Raw genomic sequence first — 23,845 nt, 5'->3', positions numbered from 1 at the left:
CTTGAAAATAACATAAGTTTAAATTAAAGTTTAAATAGCAAGGCAAATGAGTAAATTTTAAGTAAGTTTAATTGCATCAACAAAAGTATATAAGTAAGCATTAAGCTTAGAGCAAATCTTCAAGTATAGATACGCTATATGCAGCAGCTACAAACAGCAGAGTGGCGCAGCGGAAGCGTGCTGGGCCCATAACCCAGAGGTTGATGGATCGAAACCATCCTCTGCTACCTTCTCGCTGTAATCTTAAAGTGGTTGGTACTTCACGTTGTGGCCGTGACAACCCAGGTTCGAATCCTGGTTACAGCGTTTTTTGTTACTGCAATATAAAATTTTATTATTATTAGTTTATACGAATATATATGTAATAAATTTGGTCAACATAAGAAAAAATTATAATAATAATATTTATTTACATAGTTATGAGACTTATTCAAAAGATTTCAATTTATTATAGTTTTATAAGTAATAAAAAGCTCTTGTCTTAAAAAATAGTTTTAGATTAAAACTCTGCTTCACTTTAACTCCTTATATAAAATTTGCTTTAACATATTTTGTTATAGAAAAAAATTTTGTATCTTTAAAACGCTTGTTCATAAATAACATACATAAGTTAGCTTAAAATAATAACAAAGAGCATAAAGGTTTACCACATACATTATTTAGTAGTTTTGATTACTAATATATGCACTAAAGTTTAAATGTAATCAACAGTAATATGTTATATTTTTTCGAATTGTATAAAGGTAGATCATGTTTAAGTTTAAATAGTTTTCTAGTTGAAGAGAGTGATTTTTTAAAGTAGATTAGTAGTATATGTTTTACTCTAGCTAAATAAAATAAAACGTTACCATGCAAACAAACGTTATTTGAAAAGCAAGTTTAAATGTTTCAGAAAAATTAAGTAATACACATAGTTTAAGACAATTCAAAACACAAATACAGTATTTCAGTTATTGAGCATAATAGAATAATAATGAAATAAAAACTTTTACACATTAAATATGTATTAGACAGTGAAAGTGGTTAGAACTTCAAAAACTTTATCTTGATGTATTTGAGAAAAGTTTAATTATATTAAACAAAAGTTCTTTAGAAGCCATTTAAATAAAAATAATCTTTGCTAAAATGTTTTAATTAAAGCTTACTTTTTTCAGTTCAAAGTATCGTATAAAACAATTCACTTAAAACACTCTGCATGCAAAAAACATAGGATTATAAACGTAAAAAGTTGTTTGTAGACGTCCTTCCAGGTGGTCTAGTGGTTAGGATTCGTGGCTCTCACCCACGCGGCCCGGGTTCGATTCCAGGTCTAGGAACATTTTTCAATATGTTGAAATAGCCTAAGTTTGAAATTAATTTCTTTAATATTTTCTACCTTATAATGAAAACTTGTGAACTTAATTATAAAAGTTGCGGATGCTTTCGTTAACATATTTCATTTAGAACTTTAATATAGCGGTTCATTAATTAATACGTGACTAATTGGACTTATGTGAACGCAAAAAATATATACTTAAACTGTTTTGAGCAGTATAGAATTTCAAAAAAGAAGACAGTAATACTTAAACAAATTAGACAATTTAAAATAGTGACTTATGTTTTACTATTTTAAGCACAAAGTTTAAGAAAATTAAAAAAAAACAGCTTTAATGCTAAGTATTAATAAAACAAAAAGTCTTATTATCAAAAGTAAAGGAAAACACACTTTATTAAAAGTTAATAACAAAAGTCGTCCTCGGGTGGGCTCGAACCACCACCTTTCGATTAACAGTCGAACGCGCTAACCGATTGCGCCACGAAGACTTGTTTGATTTACACTTATACTGTTTATAAATTAAAGTTTTCTCGCTTAACATGTGCGTTATTTAATTACAATTATGTACTCAGTTGCTGAATTTAAAACAAATCTGAATGCTTTAATATGAAGTTTTCGAGCATATTTTGAATAATTCAGTAAACTAACCATTTTGTTAAAATTAGTAATTTTGAAAAAAAATCTTTTTTAATATATAAAATAAGTATTTATTTTTTACAACTACAGTAAAATTACATAACTCTACTTCATATGAAATTAGATTTGAAAACTGTTTTATCTTACTACTTATCTACTACTTATCTTACTTAAGACTATCTTAAATGTTTAATCTAAATAAAAACTACTTTAAAATTTTAATATAAATATGTCAATTACTATAAAACACGAGCTTAAACATTTTTTGAATACTGCAGTATTATTTTATACATACACTGTTATTTATTAATTTTTTTAACGTTATAGCTTTAATTAATATTTGCTTGTTTTTTAATAAATTGAAATAAGTTGATAATAGAGTCTAAATTCTTAAGCATACTTTTAAAAAAGAGAAAAATTTCAAATTTATTAATTTTTTTTTCTCGTTTTTAAATCATATAAAAGCTTGAAATATTTGCTTGAACTATTGATGAATTTTAAAATTAAAATCATTTCAGATATAAAATCTACCTTTTGACGTAAAGTTCAAAATAAATTTAATATGTCTATAATGTTAGATACATGTGTGTATATAAATTGTTTTTTTGATATATATTTAATGTTGTGAAGTTTAATATTCTTATTTTAGATAGAGATTTTCGTTTTAGAATTTAAATTTTGACACTAAAGTTTTTTAATTTGTAGATTATTATAACTTTAATTAAGTTGGGTATCCGACTCGATTTCCGAGAGGTTTTTTTGCGTATCCAGGTCCTTGAACCAAAAAAATTTGAGCAATTTTTCGTTTTTGTTCAATAAACCAATAATTAAGACCATCTGGAAAATATTTTACACTTGCATGAACAACATTAAGAAAAGATTAAAAAGTATAACCATAAATACTTAAAAATAAAATCAATGAAGAAAAAAAAAACTTTACAAACAAAATGCAAGTTTGAAAGACATTATGAGTAAATGATAATAGTTAAATACAAGGCACTAAACATTCCGCCAGAGAGGATTGAACTGTCGACTGCTGGTTTATAAGACCAGCACTCTGCCACTGAGCTATGGCGGCTGCAAGTAAAACTACTTTTTAGTATTTTTAAACCGTACTATTTTATTACGTGACAATGTAAATGATTTATTTTTCTCATCTTGCAGACAAATTTTTAAGTTTTGTAGCAACAATTTACGTAGTAACTTAGGTTTCAGCAATTTATTTATAATGCTGCTAATTGAAATTTTCTTGACCTATTTGATCGCAACTAACAAATAATCTGAATTATATTTTTCATTATTCACATTATAACACAGATAAAGTGCTTCAATAATTAATTTAAATTTTCATTTGATAGTAAATCAAAAAAATATTTAAACAAAAACAATATAAAATTAAGCTACAGCTGCATGTCAAACATTGAAACAATAATAAAAAACCACAACAAAAAAGCAATAAACAACAATAAAGTAAATAAAGATGAATCATGCAACTGCAGAAAGAAAGAAACTTGCCCCCTAGAAGGAGAGAATGTAGGGCAGAAAATGTAACTTACCAGACAACAATAGAAACAGATAATTTAAGAAAAGTATACATTGGATTAAGTGCTAATCAACTAAAAAAACGTATATCTACACAAAACAATAAAAAGCAATCCAAATGACAAAAACTACCTCCAGTAAAAACAAGCAACTGAACTCTCAAAATTAACCCATCAATTAAAAAGTGAAAATAAGAAATACAATATAAGTTGAAAAATATTACAAAGGGAAAAAAAAATCTAAACTAGGAATTATGACATGCAGATTGTGCTAAAAAGAAGCTTTATTAATACTAAAATATGGTACAAGTTGCATCAACAAAAGAACGGAATTAATGAACTCATGCAGACACAGAAATAAATTTTTAATAATAAACTGGAAAGCAGACAAAACTTAAACCAAAGTATAATTATAGTACAAAATAGGTTATTTTTCTTGATTTTTTTATTGATTTTTTGTTGACAATTGGCTTAAATCAAAAAAAAAATTTTTTTAGACAGTTCTTAATGCAACTAAGATAAACTTTTAGACTTTTTTTAGATAGTTCTTAAATCCGTTTAAATTTTTACTGTTATGTTAACTTAATACAAATTAGATTTTGAAATCTTCAGTGACTTTGAGTTTTATTAATGTTTTGTTGACTATTGACTTAAAATCACTATTTTAGACAATTCTTAATTTCATTTAGATAAATTTCAAGGTATAATTATTAAAAAAAAAAAAAGCTTTGAACTAAGTTTTTTTTTTTTTGACTCATTATATTAATATTAAAACAATTCGTTTAAAAAAAAACTAGTACTAATTTTACCTAAATATACTCTGACATACTTGAATTTTCGAATATGCAACATTTTAGATTTTGTTATGTTTATATTATTCACGCATGAATAAGTTTTTAAATAACAGTATAAATAACTAACATTGTTATATGCAGTTTAATATTTTATTTTTTGCTTGAAAAGGTTGCAATCTCTTGCCACCGAAACCGGTCGCGATTAAAATATACAATTTGCATAAATCTATTTGAAAGACATTACTATAAACACAAGTGAACAAGCTCATGTTTTATAGTATTTGACATATTGATATTAAAATTTCAAAGTAATTGGTACTTAAATAAAACATTTATGATAGTCTAAAACAGTGGTCGTCAAGGTGCACACTAAATTTATTTTGGGGTGCACGAAACTTTTAGGGTACACAAAACTAATTTAGGGATACACAAAATTTTTAGACTACAAAAAAAAATCCAGTTTTTATTATAATATTTATTTAGTTTAAGCGACATAAAAGTATTAAATAAAACATTTTAAGAGTACTGTACTGGTATTTATTAAATAATTGCAGAGATGTGTTCAATTAATAAGTATGTAAGATATAACCATATAAATAAAATATCATAGTGCAACCAAGGTAAACCAAATAGAAAGGTTCATTAAAAACAGGATTAAATGATAAATTAGTGTTTTAATTGTTAAAAGGTTTGCATGTAAATATAAGCTGAGTTAACACTTTAAAGGAAAAATGCATTGGTAAAAGTTTTTACGTAGTGACACCACTAGTAGCATTTATTAAAATCATGTCTTGGGGTTCACCGATTTTATTTTTTGCATTTTGGTGTACACAGACTTTGATTAGCTTGACTTTAAAACTGTACGGTTTAAAAATACTAAAAAGTAGTTCTACTTGCAGCCACCATAGCTCAGTGGCAGAGTGCTGGTCTTATAAACCAACAGTCGACAGTTCAATCCTCTCTGGCGGAATGTTTAGTACCTTGTATTTAACTATTATCATTTACTCATAATGTTTTTCAAACTTGAATTTTGTTTGTAAAGTTTTTTTTTTCTTCATTGATTTTATTTTTAAGTATTTACGGTTATACTTTTAAATTTTTTCTTAATGTTGTTCATGCAAGTGTAAAATATTTTCCAGATGGTCTTAATTATTGGTTTATTGAACAAAAACGAAAAATTGCTCAAATTTTTTTGGTTCAAGGACCTGGATACGCAAAAAAACCTCTCGGTAATCGAGTCGCATACCCAACTTAATCAAAGTTATAATAATCTACAAATTAAAAAATTTTAGTGTCTAAATTTAAATTCTAAAACGAAAATCTCTATCTAAAATAAGAATATTAAACTTCACAACATTAAATATATATCAAAAAAACAATTTCTATACACACATGTATCTAACATTATAGACATATTAAATTTATTTTGAACTTTACGTCAAAAGGTAGATTTTATATCTGAAATGATTTTAATTTTAAAATTCATCAATAGTTCAAGCAAATATTTCAAGCTTTTATATGATTTAATAACGAGAAAAAAAAATTAATAAATTTGAAATTTTTCTCTTTTTTAAAAGTATGCTTAAGAATTTAGATTCTATTATCAACTTATTTCAATTTATTAAAAAACAAGCAAAAATTAATTAAAGCTATAACGTTAAAAAAATTAATAAATAACAGTGTATATATAAAATAATACTGCAGTATTCAAAAAATGTTTAAGCTCGTGTTTTATAGTAATTGACATATTTATATTAAAATTTCAAAGTAGTTTTTATTTAGATTAAACATTTAAGATAGTCTTAAGTAAGATAAGTAGTAGATAAGTAGTAAGATAAAACAATTTTCAAATCTAATTTCATATGAAGTAGAGTTATGTAATTTTACTGTAGTTGTAAAAAATAAATACTTATTTTATATATTAAAAAAGATTTTTTTTCAAAATTACTAATTTTAACAAAATGGTTAGTTTACTGAATTATTCAAAATATGCTCGAAAACTTCATATTAAAGCATTCAGATTTGTTTTAAATTCAGCAACTGAGTACATAATTGTAATTAAATAACGCACATGTTAAGCGGGAAAACTTTAATATATGAACTGTATAAGTGTAAATCAAACAAGTCTTCGTGGCGCAATCGGTTAGCGCGTTCGACTGTTTATCGAAAGGTTGGTGGTTCGAGCCCACCCGAGGACGACTTTTGTTATTAACTTTTAATAAATTGTGTTTTCCTTTACTTTTGATAATAAGACTTTTTGTTTTATTAATACTCAGCATTAAAGCTGTTTTTTTTTTAATTTTCTTAAACTTTGTGCTTAAAATAGTAAAACATAAGTCACTATTTTAAATTGTCTAATTTGTTTAAGTATTACTGTCTTCTTTTTCAAAATTCTATACTGCTCAAAACAGTTTAAGTATATATTTTTTGCGTTCACATAAGTCCAATTAGTCACGTATGAGTTAATGAACCGCTATATTAAAGTTCTTAATGAAATATGTTAACGAAAGCATCCGCAACTTTTATAATTAAGTTCACAAGTTTTCATTATAAGGTAGAAAATATTAAAGAAATTAATTTCAAACTTAGGCTATTTCAACATAATAAAAAATATTCCCAGACCGGGAATCGAACCCGGGCCGCGTGGGTGAGAGCCACGAATCCTAACCACTAGACCACCTGGGAGGACCACTACAAACAACTTTTCACGTTTATATTCCTATGTTTTTTGCATGCAGAGTGTTTTAAGTGAATTGTTTTATACGATACTTTGAACTGAAAAAAGTAAGCTTTAATTAAAACATTTTAGCAAAGATTATTTTTATTTAAATGGCTTCTAAAGAACTTTTGTTTAATATAATTAAACTTTTCTCAAATACATCAAGATAAAGTTTTTGAAGTTCTAACCACTTTCACTGTCTAATACATATTTAATGTGTAAAAGTTTTTATTTCATTATTACTCTATTATGCTCAATAACTGAAATACTGTATTTGTGTTTTGAATTGTCTTAAACTATGTGTATTACTTAATTTTTCTGAAACATTTAAACTTGCTTTTCAAATAATGTTTGTTTGCATAGTAACGTTTTATTTCATTTAGCTAGAGTAAAACATATATTACTAATCTACTTTAAAAAATCACTCTCTTCAACTAGAAAACTATTTAAATTAAAACATGATCTACCTTTATACAATTCGAAAAATTATAACATATTACTGTTGATTACATTTAAACTTTAGTGCATATATTAGTAATCAAAACTACTAAATCATGTATGTGGTAAACCTTTATGCTCTTTGTTATTATTTTAAGCTAACTTATGTATGTTATTTATGAACAAGCGTTTTAAAGATACAAAAAATTTTTCTATAACAAAATATGTTAAAGCAAATATTATATAAGGAGTTAAAGTGAAGCAGAGTTTTAATCTAAAACTATTTTTTAAGACAAGAGCTTTTTATTACTTATAAAACTATGATAAATTGAAATCTTTTGAATAAGTCTCATAACTATGTAAATAGATATTATTATTATAATTTTTTCTTATGTTGACCAAATTTATTACATATATATTCGTATAAACTAATAATAATAAAATTCTATATTGCAGTAACAAAAAACGCTGTAACCAGGATTCGAACCTGGGTTGTCACGGCCACAACGTGAAGTACTAACTACTTTACGATTACAGCGAGAAGGTAGCAGAGGATGGTTTCGATCCATCGACCTCTGGGTTATGGGCCCAGCACGCTTCCGCTGCGCCACTCTGCTGTTTGTAACTGCTGCATATAGCGTATGTATACTTGAAGATTTGCTCTAAGCTTAATGCTTACTTATATACTTTTGTTGATGCAATTAAACTTACTTAAAATTTACTCATTTGCCTTGCTATTTAAACTTTAATTTAAACTTATGTTATTTTCAAGCTTTATATTTATTATTTTTATGGTAAAATTTAAAATAACTTAAATTGCAACATGATTTTACTTTATTTTATTTTTATTCTTGTTTTTTACTCTTTGAAAACAGCCAAAATATATTTCAGCTTATGTTATACAAAAAAAATTTAATCTTAAATAAAACTTTAACTTTTTTTATTGAAACTGAGAGGTTTTTCTAATTTTAAACAGCAGTAAACATCATAAAAATTAATGTTGTTACTAAATGATAAATAAGCTTTTAACTTTGCTAATCAACTGAACTAATTCAAGTGTTGTAAACTTTTTGTTAGTTTTAATTCATACAAATAAATGTTTTCATGTATATGTTATAATAAGTACTGATTGCAAAGTACTATTAAGGGTTAAAAAACTTATAATTATGTGCTTAAAAAAGAATAATTACAACTTTTATACCATAATTGAATTTAAAATTTTAGCTTTATCTTACTGTATTAGCCTAATACACATTTAAACTTGTAATTACAGTAAACTAAATTAACTTTTTTCTAAGTTTTGAAAACAACATTAGCGTTTTGTCAGTTAATTTACTTGATTACTAAAATAAATTGCAAATATCTATAACTTTAGTAACTAAGTTACAACTTTAAACATTAAACACTAAAGCTTATTTCTAGTTTGTATATTTTAAAACATCTTTTCAATGTTAGAAATTTTTTGATTAATAAGTTAAAACTATCTAAATCTAAACCATAAGAAACTATATTGAAAAAGTTTTAGGCCTAAAACAAGATCTTTATAAAATGGAGTAAAATAATAATACTAAAGTTTTATGTTTGAAATTTTTCGAAGTTGTATTCACTAATTAAAAAGATAAAGTAGTTATCATTTGAAATAGTCCATTAAAAACAAAAGCAAAAGTGCGTCGACCGGGAGTCGAACCCGGAACTAGTGCTTGGAAGGCACCAATGCTAACCGTTACACCATCGACGCTTGTAATTGTTGAATAAAAAAATTATAAACGCAAACGTAACTATTAGTAAACTGAACATGCAAAAGTATTGTTTTGTATTTATCTTTTGAATTGGTCTATTTAAACAGTGTTTTAAAACTTAGCTAATTTGTTGCCTTTTTATTTACCTAATTTTCATAACAACTATAATATTTTTTTTAAGCAGTTAAGGTTACTACATACTGAAATGTAAACCAGCTGCATAAGATAAAAACTTAAACAGCTGAAATGTTTTTTATATAGAAATTTTTATAAATTAAACTTTAACACAATAAGCGTACATTTAACTTAGTTTAATAAATTTCAAAACTAACTTTTTTTAATTTTAAAATACAATTTACAAATTTAAGCTTTAGCATTTATATTTAGTACAAAATCAGTAAGTAAATTTCATAATAATACAGTAAAAGCAGATTTTAATTTGCTAGTTAACCTTTTCTGTTACTTTATATTGTTGAGTTTTATTACAAAGTTTTAAAAAACTTGGTTTTGTCTTAATTCTGTTATGAAAATAATATTTAATTTTCTATTTTTAATCTTGCGAATAAAAACGGAGTTTTTTGTAAAAATAAATACATTTTCTAGGATTTCTAAAATTTTTTTTCTAAAATCTTAAAATAATATTGTTTATTAATTAGGAGTTAATTTCTTTCTGATGAAAAAATAAATATTTTGATATAAAATAGACAACATTTTGAAAGTATGGGGCAATTGGAAGTAATTGGTGAAAGCGACGCTCTATTTACCTAATTATCATGGGCAACCCGTAGTCTCCAATATCTGTATTGAGACATTAGAGACCACGAGTTGCCTGAGCTTTAGGAATATTCTAATAGGAATCAGACGCCTAATCCGTTAAAAAACGGAGCGAGAAAATAATTTAACAAATAGATATACCAGTTCAACTTCTATTGATACTTCTACTTTAGATTACAATGGCACTAATTCTATCACGAGTAGTTACCTCAAACCAACTTCTGTTGACTCTACAACAAAAACCTACATCGGAGCCATTGGTACAGTTACTAATCTTACAACGGACATAGGTCAGCTCAGCAAAAGCGCAGAGTTGATTTCAGGTACAAGAATGAACAGAAGTAACAAATATACAACTGAGTTCAGCACTCAGGCAGAATTAGGATCATGAATGAACAGTGTTAATGAACAAACAAGTGCTCACGGTTTTGTATCAGGACAAGGTTCAGGATCGCAGATGAACATTGAAGAGACAACTTCAAACTACGCACTAAGATTAGGTTCGAACAAAATAGAAAAGGCTACCCTGGCGAAACAGCAAGAGAAAGTAAAGAAAATTTTCGAAGTAGTAGCATCGACTAAGAAAGTTAAGAAAGATACAACAGTTGCTGCCACATCTGAAATATTCACTACTCGCTACAGCTAAGGTCAACAAACGTATCTACAGCACAAAATACTACTGGAAAAAGGTTAAATACTACAACTTTAAATAAAAAAAAAGTTTGAAAACTATGTTATCAAAAAGTACAAGTATAAAATTTTCAGCACCAGAAACTACTAAAAACATTTTAAAAGCTATGAGACCAAATAGTAATTTTGTTTATTACCTACAAGACCAAATTATTCTACAATCAGTTTAAAACAAAAAGTCAAAGTACCACTAAAAGTAGTTAAAAAGTTGAAACACCAAACAGTATTAGAGTCAATTTGAAGGCTCAAAGACCAAATAGTACTATCAGCATTTTAAAAGCTACAAGTCCAAATAGCATTACAATCAGTTTAAAAACTGCAAGACAAAATAGTAATACAAACAGTTTAAAAACCACAAGACCAAATAGTACTACATACAGTTTAAAATCTACAAGACCGATTAGTTTTACAAACAGTTTAAAAGCTACAAGATTAAATAGCATTACAATCGATTTAAAACCTACAAGACCAAATAATACTACAATTAGTTTGAAGCTACAAGACCAAAGAGTACTACAATCAGTTTAAAACAGAGTTTCCCAAAGTAGGCAACATCGCCCCCCTGGAGGCTATTTTAGTAAGTCGGGTGGCGATAATTAATAAGGGGACGAATGGGGGGGGGGGGGGGGGGCGATTTTATAACTTTTGGTAGTCATTAAACTTTTACTTTCTATCTTGTTATTTTACTAATTTTAGCTAGCCATAAAATATTTGATCCTGAGGTAAAAATTTATGTTAAAAAAATATGTTTTTAATTTTAATCCAAACATACTAAAAATTTGGTCCCAAAGCAACCATTAAAATGTTTCAACTTTATTTAGTTTTTTATTACATAAATACATAAAATTAAAATAAATTAAATTATAAAAGTAGACAGTCTAAGGTAATGCTTCTTAAAAAATAAGTGAAAAACCTAGCAGACTAATATTCTACAAAAATTTATGAACTTTTAAGTGTACTGGACGATAGAATTACACTTTTTGATATGTTTAATCTTAAAGCAACAAGAAATTACTTTTACTAGAAGTTTTAAGTTTACTAAGATTAAACTTTGTCATTTGTGTATTATAAGGTTGTCATTGTATTTACTGTTTATCTATTAGTCTATTTATTATGTTTAAAGTTTTTTTTTTTCTATCATTTATTTTATTATTATTTTATAATAATTTTGTGTATTCTTCTGTTAATAATTAGTTTATTTTCATATTCTAACTAGTTATTAATACTTATTAATTTTTTGTGACAATTTGTTTATTCTTTAATTATTATCATCATAAGATTGGTTTTGCTAAACGGTTTTTTACCAACTGTTTTTCCTTTTAAAAAAATCCGTTTTAACTTTTATACCACTGCGGTGCACTACAATAGCTGTGTTCTTTTGAATTCTTATGAAGCTTATATATGTATGAAATTTTTTCATCAATGCCTGTACACAATGATCTCAACGCACCGAAACCTGGCTATGTAGATTTGCTATTGGAATAATTCGTTTAACTTTTCGAATACTACGTAAAAATACTGGAAAAAGAAACAAATTAAGTAGGGAAACTAGATATTTGAAGGATAAGAATAATATGTTTATTTTATTTTTAGCCAATTATACGCCAGTGTCACTCCCCACGTTTACTTTTGATATCAGTTAATTTATATTAATATGTTTATACTTTTTATGTATTCTCCTTCATTCGTAGTTTTACTATAAAGTTTTAGTCAAAAGTGATCGACAAAATTTGAAGCTAAATATTAAAGTGGTTAAATAATAAAAAACGGTTTATACATATGTTTCGTATATGAAACAATTCAATTACTCCTAATAAAATAAACAAAAGCGAAATTTGTATATCATATATGAAACATATGAAAAACACTGTTTTTAATTAACTACATGAATAAATATAATGAAAATAAAATAAATTGATGTTTTAGTTGAAAGAAATTTTTTATTTAAGCTCTTTATTTTAGGTGTTTACTTATTATTATCATAAATAATAAATATCTCAGCAAAAATTTAACTAACTTAAATAGTTAACTTTTTTTACTTAAAATTTCTATGGAAATTAAAATTTAAAAATAAGTTGTAAAATTAAACACCTATTTAGAGTAGTTATAATGATGTACAGTTAAAAAAGTATTTATGTTTTTCTACAACCAGAGTTCTTGGTTTTTATATGTATTTAATTTAAAGCGTTTCATTAGCAAAGTTTAACTCAATTAACTTTATAGTTATAATTTAATATAAGCTAAGTTCTGTTTTAAAACTAAGAAAATTAAAAAAATCTTGCAACTTTTGTGGATGAAAATTGAAGTTTTTGTCAATTTAAAAGCAAACATGCTCATTTACTAGTATTTTATTTAATAAAATTTATAAATTAGTTTACCATCTTTATTATGTACACTCTACTAACACCTCTGCATAGACTAGTCGATATTTACGGCACCTGTACCTAAGGTTGCTATACTTTCAATACATACCTTATTATTATAAAACTCCCTTTTCCTTTATAGATTTTCAAGATGTATTTACACAGAAACACTAAACACGTCCCTACATATTTGTCTGTTGATATTCACATTCCTAAATAAAGAAAGAACACTTATTTGTATTCCATCTACTCAGGTGTTTTTAAAATGTAAGAAAATATAAATATATATTTGTAAATTACATACAATTATATTTGTGTGTATTTTACAAACGTGTTTTTTTTTACAAATTTACCTCTGTGAAGTCCTTATATTGAAAGAATAATATAGATAAAATCACTAACATGTAAAACAGTAACTTATTAAACATCAAATCTCTTCAGTTAAAATGAGAACCTATTACAAGGCTAAACTTAGTCTTACAACTAACATTTATTTGCTAAAACCTTAAATACGATACGTACTCGCAGGTTGAGTATTCCCATTTTGTTAAACATATTGTATAGAAGTAACAATTTTTGAAGTATGACTTAACAAATATTCTATTCTGAAGAAAAATTTCTAAATATGACGGAATATTTAATATTATGAGGCTAAAAAAGTTTAGTTATTAAGTATCATTTAACACATTATGACATTAAAATGTATTACGAGTTAATAAATCTTGGTACTATGATTTAAGGTTTTGAAGTGAAAATGTATGTATTATGACGTAACAGAAGAAATTAATCGCGATTGACCGGATCAGAGAGGCCAAAAGTTGTTAAGAGGAAATGAAAGAAATTAATTTGATTTTATGGAGGATTATGTAAAATAAAATGGAAGATTTTCGGATTTATACAATGAGGCTAAACCAGACATGTTAAAAAGCTCCTCTTTGTTTACTCGAGCGTGAAATTACTAACTTAAAACAAACCAAAGTTTATACGCTTCATTGCTGAATTACCATAGTAACTATTAGCATTTTACCAACTCTGGGCTAAACACATAAAAAATTTTGGAAACTATTTATTTATTATTTTAACAACTTACACAATTAATTTAGCTAAATGGATTTCAGTGTTCTAAACTGTAGCTCAATAACTAAATTTATTGTATAATTGTTTATTTTTTGGATTAGTAATTAATAATAAGTTTATAATTTGATTTCGTACTTTTAGGGTTACAATTATATTTTTTAACTTATGATTAAGGTGATCTTAAATAGATAATAATATTTAATTGATAAGATATCGTTTGAGTGAAACATTTTTTTGATAATAAAATTAAAAAAGTTGAAGTTATACAATTAATTTTACAAAGTAGGCTTTTGGATTTTTATAATGAGCAGGGTTCTCTTAAACCTGGAACCCTGGAAAAACCTGAAACTTGACATTTAAGGCTAAAGAAATCTGGAATTTTAAGAAATTTTTGCCATTTTAAGTAGTAAAAATTTGAATTCACACGAAAAGTTTATCGTATAGATTGTTGTCATCAATTTTTTATTAAAGCACAACTAAAGTAGCTTTACAGTAATATTTAACACAGTTTTAACCTTAAGTTTAATTTAAAACTAAAAGTAGATCCAAAAACGCGTATTTTCTAAAACCTCGAAGAAACTTTGAAAACCTGGAGAAAGTTTTCCAAAAAAAAGCGACCATCCTGAATGAGGGAAACAGGTAAAATATATTGTGGTATATTATGTTTTTTTTTAATAATTAGTAATAGATACAACAAATTTGACTGGAGTTCCTATATATTGTCTATTTAAAAATAAATACGTTACACAGTTTTCTAAGAGTTTTATGAAATATTTCCTTAAAACATATAATTAACTCTACAACTTAGGAAAATATGGATTTTAAGTAATTTAATTTATTTATCTTTTTAGTTTTACTCCAGTAAGCAACCTATTGTACTCTCTGACTTTAACCGGCTATATATTGAAATATTATTCAAATATTGAAAATGTGTAAATAGCAACTTTTATCTTAATTAAAACTCTACAAAATAAGACCAACTTGTTTAGAAAATAATGTTTACCCCTCATATACCTTTAATATAAACAAATGATTTTATAAAATAACGATCTTTTTTGTCTTTAAAATTCAGTATGACTTTAGTAAGAGAGGGTTTTTATTTTAACTAACAAATTTACTTGGAATTGTAAAACTTTAATACATATCAAAATTCATCTTTTTGAAACTGGCAGAAAAAATAAACTTTCTTTTATTTCTGTTTGATACATGTCAAAATATATTTCCTTATTCTTTTTTGACTTGGCTTCATGTACAATAGTAAAAAATTAAAATATTTTTACTTAAGAAGTTTTTAGGTGCACTTATTATAATAACAACATGAATAAAAAGTTCTAACATCTTAAATAGTTATTTTGCTTTAATTTAAATTTTTTTCTTTCTAACAAATAACAATAAAAAAAATTGTCATGTTTTCATAATTTTCATAATCTACACATTTAATTTAAACCTAAACACAAGTTAGTTATTAATTGATTACAGAATTAAAAATTAAAAGTTTGTTTAAATTAAGTAAAAACAAAATATGATTTTTGGTGTTTTTTACATTATAATTTATTAATTAAATTATGAGAAGTTACTTGAACAATTATATAAATAATTCCAATCAAAAATTCCTGTTCAGAAATTATTTAAGTGTAATATCTTCAAAGATATCAATAATAGTAATAACTAAAATTAAATACAGTTTTTAAGTAACAATTAGATAACTAATTTTTCATAAAGATTTTATTATTTCTTTTACTTGAATATTCAATTACAGGAATACTTGGACATTTGAGCTCATTGATGACGCAATTATGACGTAATTATTTTGTAGTGACGTCATAAAAAAGTTTGTTTTGTTTGTAATTGCTAGGTTACTTATTTCACCTCAAAAACACTTTTATGTTGAGAAACGAAATTTTTTTCTTACACTGGACTCAAATTTCGTTCAACTTTTCAGCACAGCCTTTTTTTTATTTAATAGAATAATAATTAAGTTCGGTTTTTAAAATAAATTAATTTCGTATACAAAAATTCACATTTTTATAGGCAAAATAGTTTAGTTTATAATCTGCCGAAAATGTTATGGTGAACTTTTATTTTTTTAATTTTGTTTTGTTATTTTGTCTCAATTATGTCTATTTATTTATTTTTTATTTTATTTTTTTTAATGCACTGAAATTTTTCTGATTAAAATAAAAAACCTGACTATTTTAAAAGTTACACAAGTCTTTGATACCTGATTAAAAATAATATTTAATTTAAATCTAATTTTTAAATTTATTTACAAAGGCAACAATGTTTCTCCCCTAAGGGATCTTCAGGCCTGCAAAATAAAATAAACATAAGACGATGGAAAACTTAAAAGAATACAATAATGCAAGAAATTATAATTGAATTCAAATTAAATTTTAAAAATGCATAGTGTTATTACTAGATAATTAATTAACAAAATTAAAAGTTTTAAAATAATGAAAAATACTTTTTTAATTTTAAATATGATTTATACTTACAATAGATGATTTGTTCTATATAGATTTGTATTTAGCTTATAACAACACAAAACAAAATGGCGCTTAACAAATGAGGGTACAAGTAATAACAAAAATGGAAATAAGTGATAAAAGAATTAAATACGCTAAGTTTTAAAATAAAATTCATTAGTGAATTTAAATCTAAAACAAATTAGTATAAATTTATCCACAACTTTAATAAATTTAAAATCTTAAATAAATCTTTAATTTTTAAATTTAAAATAATAATTTGATAGTCTCTGTGATTGTTTTTTTTTTGCTTTTTTGTTACTTTATTTATAAATTTGCTGTCACGAATATACCATGGTGTCTTATAAAAATAAAAATTATTTCGTTAAACGTTTTTTTTTTGTTAGATTATTAATTACATAGCATACAATTTAATAATATAGTGTTTATTCAGCGTTTAAAAAGTTAGAATTCTTTGATTTGTTGTGATACAAAAAGAAAAACATTTAAAGTAGTAAATAAAACACAAATAAAAATAACATCTTATATTGTAAGAGGCAAATAACTGGATATAAAAAAATATTTTTGTTTGTTGTAAAATAAGCAGATAAAAAATTAGTAAAAATTTAAACTAACAAAATATTGTTTGTTTAATTTTAAAGAAATAACATATATTTTGAAATTATATGTAACAAAATAGATTATTTAAATAGTAAATAATAAAATTAACATGTTTAATTATAAGAGGCAAACAACTTTGATAAGAAAATATTACTGTTTTTTTTGTAAAAAGAGAAAACTTGAAGCATTTGAAAATATAATTTATTATTAAAAATATTTTGATTTATTTTCTTTTAACGTAGTCTTAAATGTTTTCTAAAATTTTAAATTCATGTTTAATAAATGCTTGTTTGTGTTTGAAGAACAACAAGTTCGGATCAGATAAAGTTAGTACTCAGAAATAAAGTAACATGGGTAATCAGGGTTGTTAAAAATGGTATTTTTGTTTATGTTATTGTAGAAGTACCAGGACAAAAATCCCAACCATCGTTGCTAATAGGACGACCAGGATACCAATCCTCCAACTTCACCTCAACTCCGTCGCTGCTCCTCCTCCAAATGTTGGTGTTTGTTGCATCTCTTCTGATTCCCGTGTGGTAGCTATTATAAAGCGGAATTTGTAACTCTTCGGAAATTTGTCTAAAAATTTTTAATTCAATAATTAGATATATAATAAATATAAATAAACTTATTATTTTGTGTTATAATATAACTAAGTTGACTGAAATTGTTTGCTCATACTAAAACTTTGTTTTGTTTCTTAACTTACTTTTAAGTAAAAGTTAGTGCGAATTTTATTTTTTAGACTGTATAAAAAAGTTGATAACTAAGTAATAAAAATAATAAGACAACTTAACTGTTTCAACAACATTCACAAAACAAATTATTTATTTAGTAATAATAAAATAAATACGTTAAAAATATTTTATGTTACAGAAAAAATTTGTAAATTATATTGATTTTTTTTTACAAACCTAAACGTCTATCAAGACTTTAAAAGTAAACATAATTGAGTTAATTATAAATTTTAAGCAACTAACTTTCTTCCACGTTTATTTAAAATTCTTGGGTCGTGTTGTATTAAGTCTCCAGATCTCTGTTGACAATAACTTCTCGCTGCCTCCCAATTCATTCCTCGTCTGACAACTTCGAACCTATACTCTGTTGATTATTTGTTTTTCTAAAAAGCATTTAACTTGATGTAATTTAAATTTTGTTTATTATTTAATTAACTTTTCATATATGTGTTTTTAAAATAGTATTAATTGAAACTCATTTACTGACAGACAGCAAGTTTTAAAATTCTCTCAACTGAACAATTAACTTGTAACTTTTTTAGTTTTCTTAATTTGAAATCAAAAACATTATTTTTAATTTAAACAGTTTGCTTGTAACGATCGTTTTCCGAAAAAAAAACTACACCAATGAAACTTTTTTTTAATTATAATCTTAATTTAATACTAAACTTTAATTTTTTAAATGTTAGATATGTTTTAGTATGTATTCTCAACAATTAAAACTTTATTACAAATGATAGATTTAAGTAATATATCTGATTAAAAGTTTTTTTTTTCTAATTTTAATAAATTTCACTGGTAATCATTTTTATAAAAGATTTAAAAGGGTAAGCAAAATTTTTCTATTTCACTTAACAACTGTCTGCTTCAAGTTAATAGTTTTTCTTTACAGTTTATTTAGTCTTGTTGTAAATACTTATTTGTATGAACCGTTTTACATAAATGTTTTTTTTTAACTTCTACTCAGATATTAAGTTCTCGGAAGCTTTCTTTTAAGGTTTTAGATTAAAAACAAAAAATAAAAGTCTAAAAAATTTTTAGTTTAACTCATTTTTGTTGGTTTGTTTTTGGCTAACTATAAGTACTATTTAACTTCGTACAAATTTTGAAGCATTAAAAATGTTTACTAACTCGAAGTCTCTTCAATTACTGCTGTTGTAGAAATCTCATATGTTTCCACAGCAGTTGTTGCTGTTGTAGAATTCTCAGACGTTTGCGCGATTTCAGTTGTAGCTGCTTCTGTGTAGAGATGTGTTGAAGTTTTAACATCACATCGCGTCTTTAATTCTGAAATAATAAATTCTCAATGCACAGCAGTACAGTAAAGTGCTTATAAAAAGCAGTTTTTGAGCTTTCAACCGCAAAAAAAAATACTGTTGACAAATATCACAAAAACACAAAATTAAAAAAACTATAACTTTTCTCAATTTATACTATGTTTGAGGACATTTTGAAAAGCTTAAAAGTACAAAAAAAATTACATACATTTACTATATTTTGTCACATTTTCAAATAAATCTACTTAACAATATTATTTTAGTAACACAATATATATTACAGCTTTTACTCTGTAGCTTTTCCTTCGCGTAAAAATGTATCTAAGTTTAATACAATTAAGTGCTTTAAATTATTTTTTTATGCTTTGCTTATGTTGTTTTTAAGCTATATTGAATTTAAAATCATTGAGTTAACTTAAATAGTTTAATGTAAAAGTTGTTGATTGTATTATATGTATAAAACTCAGGGTTCAACTTTACATTATGTAAATTCCGCTCTTATGACTTCATAATTGTAAAAAAAACTTTGGGGCTTCAGCTTTACAAAAAACCCTTAAACATAGATCTGCCTACAAAAAATAAAATTTAAAGTAGTTTTTGCTGTACATTGAAATAAAATTTACAGTATCAACTTTTATATTATGTTAATTTGTTTTTAAAAAATCGATTTTGGCACAATAAAAACAGTTTTTTAAACATATAAAATTTTTGCACACGATATCATTGTGAAATTTGCTAAATGTAAGCACGTTGTTAAACAAAAATTTTAAAATTTTGCTCACCTTTAATATTTTGTATACTAAATAAAATATACATATTTTTAACATTTTTTGTTAAGTACAAACTTTGTTTTTACTTTCTTTTATGTTAAGTTAAAAGTTTGTATATATTTTTTCATTTTTTTTTGTTTAATAGAGAGTTTGTATTTAACCTCTTTTTTTTGTAAGAAAAGTTTGTATTTACCTTCAAATTTTTCTTAAGTAAAAAGTCTGTATTTACTTTCAATTTTTTTTTTAATAAAAAGTTTGTATTTACCTTCAATTGTTTTCTCCTGCTCATTAATTTTCTCCTGCATGACCTTCATGACCTTTTGTAAAATTATTAATTAAAATTTATTTAAAAAAATAATAAAAAAAAAACCTTATTTGTTTCCTCGGTGATTGAAAAAGTACCTACTCCATAGAGAACACCAAATGTAAAAATAATCAATACTGATGTTGAGTTTAAAATAAAAAGAGTTTTTATATATTTATCCATTTTCTAATGATTGAAAGATATTTTTTACTTTTTATTTCGAACCTAAAGTTGCTTAATATTTGCAAATATTTTATATATTATTTCATAAGTTTTAACAAAACATGCAGTATTTTATACAATTTTCGTTTTTTATTATTTTTCGGTTTTTTTCTTCTAATACAAAATTTACACACAACACAAATTGATTGATTGAATGTAAAAAGTTTAATGATGATTTATTCAACATTTTCATTATATAACATTATATTAAGCGTATCTTAAATATCATGCGTTTTTATGTAAATATTTTAAAAATACGTCTTTATAATCACTTTTCGTGATATTAAAACTAGTTGTTTAATAGCTGGTAAGAGGTTGTATTTGTAACATACTCTTGTAACTGTAGCTTGAAATTAAATTATTATATTTTTATAAATCAAAAACTTGAGCATTTTTGCTTTAGTGAAAAGGCTAATATTAGAAGTTTTTGTATAAAATTTTTGTATATCTTAACCCTTACTTAAAGCTATTGTTTGATAAAAAAATAGAAGTTTAACTTGAAAAAAACAAGTTTTTGTTAGTACTGCATCAACTAAGTTAATCTGAACGTAGTAACAAAATTTATGTTGGTTTAATCTGCTGCCGAACAAGTAAAAATTAACTAAACTTATTGACTTTTAGATTTGTATAAACTGTAAGTTCATGGTTAACACGTATTCGGAAATTAAACGCATCATTAATACGAGGCTTGAACACGTTTTAACACGTAAGAAATTAATAATAAAACCTTATAAATAAAATTCCATAAAAATAAATTTGCTCTTAAAAACATACAAATTAATGAATTTATAAATTGTAAGTCTAAAAAAGATAGGATAACGACATAAACAAATAAAATATTAAAAATTGATAACCTATAAACTTTATGTTTCAAAGTCTGTAATTAAATATATGGTTAAAATAGAATTAAATAAATAACAAATACTTTTTACGAATTCAAATAGTTACTAAGTTTAACTGGTGAATAGATTATCAAACTGCAATTCTGTTATGAATTACTATCTGAATTTATTGCAAAAGTTAATAAAACAATTGTTAGTTACATGAATTGTAGACTGTACTAAATTACTTTTTATATATAATTCTACTTTTGTAATTTTATTAAAAGTTTGTGGTTAGATAGTAAAAGCGGTTTGTACATATGTTTCGTATATTGAACAACTTTTTTCAATTCTCAGAAAATAAACACAAGCGATATTTATATAAAACAGATATAAAGTATATGTTTTTATTTAACTACATAAATAAATAAATACACATGTTGAAAATAGTTTTGTATAAATTTTAAATACGATATAATGGTTAATAAAACTATTTCACCAAACTAAAAATAAGCAAATAAAGTTGGAATTTTTATATTTAATATAAATAAAGTAAAATTTATTATACTTTGTTTGCAAATCATATTTTGTTGTACAATTTAGTACTGAAATGAGGTGTTTAGTGCCGTAAACATATTTGTAAAATGATGATTTATAAAAAATCGTTTAAATAATGTGGGCATCGAATAAAGACTTCATTTATTTTGTTTACTGTTTTTTATTTGATAATGTAATATGAAGTTTTTAAATTGCATAGGTTACACATACTAATATGGTTGGTCTTATTTTCACAGATCCGATACTATTCCATTTAACTGAATATTTAATATTATTTTCGTTTAGTTTCCATAACTACTTTGCTATTACTGTTGTGTTTTTTAACTTATTTTTACCAACATTAGGAAAAGAAGCTTTGTTCTCATAGTAACTTAATTTGAACTTTCTTTCAGTTGCACCTTTACATGATTTATTGCCGGTTTCGGATGTATAAATTTATCTTATTTTGCTATACCCTCAATACATACCTTATTATTATTGAAATATATTTTTCCTTTATAGATTTTCAAGATGTATTTACACAGAAACACTAAACACGTCCCTACATATTTGTCTGTTGATATTCACATTCCTAAATAAACAATAAACACTTATTTGTATTTTATCTACTCAGGTGTTTTTAAAATGTAAGCAAATACAAGTATACATTTATATATTACATACAATTGTACCTGTTTGTATTTTAAAAATGATTGTTTTACAAATATACCTCTATAGTGTCTTCTTGTAATACAAATAAAAACACTAACATGTATCAATACAAACTTATTAAAAATATAGATTTCTTGATTTATACTTAAATAAGAACCTACTACAAGGCTATACTTAGTATAACAAACTTAAACTTTAAATATGATAAGTATTCCCATTTCGTTAATATATTTTTTTGAAGTAACTAATTTTGTATTATGACGTGTCAAATATAGTAAATTTCAAGAAGAAGTGTTACTGTTACAATTATTAATTTCTTTATACTACCATTGTATTAGGTTATCTGACTTAACACTGTTTTTGTTTAAAATAAAAAGAATCTGCGTGAAAATATGTTATATAGCGATAAAACTGCTCTTTTATGGCTAATACATAACTGACAAAACACTTACAAAAATATTAAAATATTATACAACCTTAAATTGTATTATACTACCAAAAGGCCTAAAAGTGCATCTAATGTTTTTATTCTTAAATGTAGAAAAATAACAAAACATTAAAAAAAAAGTTCAATATGGTGTGTGAGTAAAAAATCTTTATAACTGATTTAAAAATCTAATATTAATTCAGTTGTTTTGGAAATTTTTTGGAAACCAATTTACTAGCTTAACTATTTTATTTCTAAGTTAGTTTTCTCTTCACATAGTTTTTTTTAAACTGATTTTATACACTGATTACGAAATTGGGTTATAGATCTGTTGATTAAAATTTCATGCAGTTTTTTAAGTTGTATATAAAACTTACTTTAAGTATAAGTAACAGGTAAAGTAAATGCATCTAGAAATTTTTTCAAAACAAAACAGAACTTATAATTTATATTGGTTTCCTTCTTAGAGAGATTTTTTTTTAATTTAGATTTTTAGCTGTTTTTAAACTAGTAAAGTTTTAAAGTTAATCTAAATAAATTTAAAAACTCAGTTTAATTAAAAGTCAGTTATAGTAGAGAACTTTTATTTTCTCATTTCAGAACATACTATTAACCATTTTATATTGTGTTACTCTGAGTTGCATAGTGGTGTGACTTTATACTTACTTTAAAAGTAGTTTTTTGTACTTTGATTACTTTGTTAAACAGTTGGTATAGAAAAGCATTTTTTGAATCACTTATTTTTTACATTGCATGTAAAGTTTTCAGCATGTTTAAATTGAAGTAAAGGCTTATTCTAAAACTTGCACACTAATGCACAGAGTTAGGGTTTTATATTAAGATAATATTTAGCTATCAAAAAAATATAATCATAGACAATTTTTTGTGTTAGTAAAACCTGTTGAA

At 24.6% G+C, this 23,845-nt stretch overlaps 6 non-coding genes across 6 annotated transcripts; 2 read left to right on the top strand and 4 right to left on the bottom strand.

The window, feature by feature from the left end:
* Positions 1–1,241: 1,241 nt before the first annotated feature.
* Positions 1,242–1,316, top strand: Trnae-cuc (transfer RNA glutamic acid (anticodon CUC)). Its single transcript has one exon. It is a non-coding gene; the product is annotated as a tRNA-Glu (tRNA).
* Positions 1,317–1,730: 414 nt separating this feature from the next.
* Trnan-guu (transfer RNA asparagine (anticodon GUU)) lies at positions 1,731–1,803 on the bottom strand. Its single transcript has one exon. It is a non-coding gene; the product is annotated as a tRNA-Asn (tRNA).
* A 4,607-nt stretch (positions 1,804–6,410) lies between these two features.
* Positions 6,411–6,484, top strand: Trnan-guu (transfer RNA asparagine (anticodon GUU)). Its single transcript has one exon. It is a non-coding gene; the product is annotated as a tRNA-Asn (tRNA).
* A 415-nt stretch (positions 6,485–6,899) lies between these two features.
* Trnae-cuc (transfer RNA glutamic acid (anticodon CUC)) lies at positions 6,900–6,971 on the bottom strand. The gene has a single exon. It is a non-coding gene; the product is annotated as a tRNA-Glu (tRNA).
* Positions 6,972–7,988: 1,017 nt separating this feature from the next.
* On the bottom strand, positions 7,989–8,060 carry Trnam-cau (transfer RNA methionine (anticodon CAU)). The gene has a single exon. It is a non-coding gene; the product is annotated as a tRNA-Met (tRNA).
* Positions 8,061–9,109: 1,049 nt separating this feature from the next.
* Positions 9,110–9,181, bottom strand: Trnag-ucc (transfer RNA glycine (anticodon UCC)). The gene has a single exon. It is a non-coding gene; the product is annotated as a tRNA-Gly (tRNA).
* Between the last annotated feature and the right edge of the window lie 14,664 nt (positions 9,182–23,845).

The sequence above is a fragment of the Thalia democratica genome, chromosome 2 (genome assembly GCF_965202585.1).
Source record: "Thalia democratica chromosome 2, ktThaDemo2.hap1.1, whole genome shotgun sequence".
Taxonomy (NCBI): Eukaryota; Metazoa; Chordata; class Thaliacea; order Salpida; family Salpidae; genus Thalia; species Thalia democratica.
The sequence above is the reverse complement of the archived record's forward strand: the minus strand, read 5'-3'. Positions and strand labels throughout refer to the sequence as shown.